Below are 2,375 nucleotides of genomic sequence, written 5' to 3'. Positions count from 1 at the left end.
ATGAATTTTTAATTAACAAAGGAAGGCATTAATAAATTGATTAAATAAATTAAATTTTTAATATATTTAATAGAGGTATGATGGTAAAATAATCAAATAAACAAATAAATTAGTTAATTTTGTGAGGACATTTTTCTCATTTGTTTACATTTTGCCTCTCTTTACGATGATGTAGTTTATCATACCAATTCAAAGAAAAATAACCAAATGATACTTTGCCTTAATATGTCTCAAGTAGGGATGTGATATGCCCAAGTTGGAGGACACTAGCAATTGTATGTTCCTTTGTCAAAGAGTGTTGAAAGAATAAAATATATATACTTTCTAGATTAGGGGAAAAAACACCCTCAACTACTAGTGCCCTCCATTTTTAGGTCTACATTTCGGACACTAGTTACTCTGTGTCTCTTATTTTTATATTTGTACTCTATATCACCATATCAAATCTAAAAAACCTTGCATGTTATTTAATGTCAATTCTACATCATTATCCCTGGATCTTGCATTCAAAATTCACAACTTTCTATAGTTTGTTTGCAACTCAATCAAAGAGGACTGAAATTCAATCAAAATTCCATTCCTCTTCAATGTAATTGGATGTGAAAGGTGGTTAACTACTTGTTTACATAACTAAACTAGGGAATCTCTATTTTCACCACTAATATAAGGATTTTTATAAGTTGGGTTGACTAAGTTTATTAAATGTTTGGCTATTGAAAAATGTTTTGGCTTGATTATAGGAGGGCATAAATACTGATGTCGCTTAGGAGATGCATCCTTCAACACGTGATACCACATATCAAATTGTTAGCAATAATCTCCCCATAAGTTTGACATGAATCACAATACTATACAATATCTTAATACTCCATCATTATAGAAGTAAACAAATACTCATGTTAATAGATACGTTTGGACCACATCTCACATTTGATTGACATAAATGACAAAATTGGTTCATATTTACAATAATAATTTATTAGAATATAAACAACATAGTACAAAAATAATGTGTTTAATATTTAGTCATTCAAAGTGTTTTGGCTTGATAAGAGTGTAAGTTTTATATTAGAACCGTAAGGAATGTGGATTTTATCTTCTTTTCAATTATGTTCATATTGCACATTAATGACATTATTTATGTTTTAGGCAACTTATTTTTAAAAAGTGCATAAGACTTTGAAGGCAAATTGGATGTACTAGTTAGGTATCTATTTGATCCTTGATTGTGATTCTTGGATCAAAACATTTTTCCAAGGGTGTGTGATGCAATATCATCCTTATCTTGGAATGATCTTACGTCAAGTTGTCCTAAAATATTTTTAATGTACTTTCAAGTTCTTTGTGCAATTGTTTATGAATTTTTATTGGGGTAGTTTGTGTTGGCTAAGCTTCACCTATACATGTGTGTTATTGATTGTAAAGTTTTGTCACAATACTATTTAAAGTTATGTTCATACCATTTTAATTGTCACATGAAAATTTGAATGCAGATCATCCTAGGCATAAGCTTTCCTTGCAACAAGATTGGGACAAGCTTTGGGTTCCATATGTGAATATTACATAGCCTTGGAATTTATCCTCATACTATAGAATATGTTACATGTGTGCACCATATAAATGTCCATGTTATAATGATATGATAGTTGACCATTAACAAAATAACTTTTGTTAGATGATAATGATTATACATTGATGGATTTTGAATTCTACAAAGTAAAAAGAAAATCAATTAAATTTTATTAAGAACAACTCGGCCATTTTATTTAAATACAAAACCCTTAGTGATCAAATATCTTCCTATTCAAACATGTATGATGACTATTATTTTACAATTGTCAAAAATAAACATCAATGTAAAACTAATAATAAATATATTTAAAATAAGAAATATAAAACATTTAACTCTATATTTGAACTTGGTAAGGAAAATAGATAGGGATAATTAATATTGATTAGACATTCATTTGTGAAGTGGAAGATAAAAAATGATTGTTTTTTTTTTAAGTTATTCCACTTGTCGCAAATGTGGAAAAGATAAAGTTGTAATTAATGCATTCATTAATAGAATTGTTAGAAAGTATTTGTATTTTTGTTGAAGAAAATTGAATTTTTTCATTGCCATTTTATCATGGGCCAATACAATTTTCAAAAAATTGTATTTTTCAATTTCAAAAAAAATGCAAATTAATATAGCTTTTGCAAACATTAGTATATCTTCAAATTTTTAGATTTATGTAACTAATATGGAATCACATGATTCCATTAGTTTCCTACCAAAGGTAGGAACTAGTAAGTCACCAAATCAGTGAACCATTCACTAAGAATCAGCTAAAATCTTATAACAAAGCATTCTAAGGTTATAGATCGTGGAA

Source organism: Cupressus sempervirens, chromosome 9, assembly GCF_028749045.1.
Source record: "Cupressus sempervirens isolate cs-2001-9-10 chromosome 9, ASM2874904v1, whole genome shotgun sequence".
Classification (NCBI taxonomy): Eukaryota; Viridiplantae; Streptophyta; class Pinopsida; order Cupressales; family Cupressaceae; genus Cupressus; species Cupressus sempervirens.
This window is presented reverse-complemented; position numbering follows the sequence as displayed.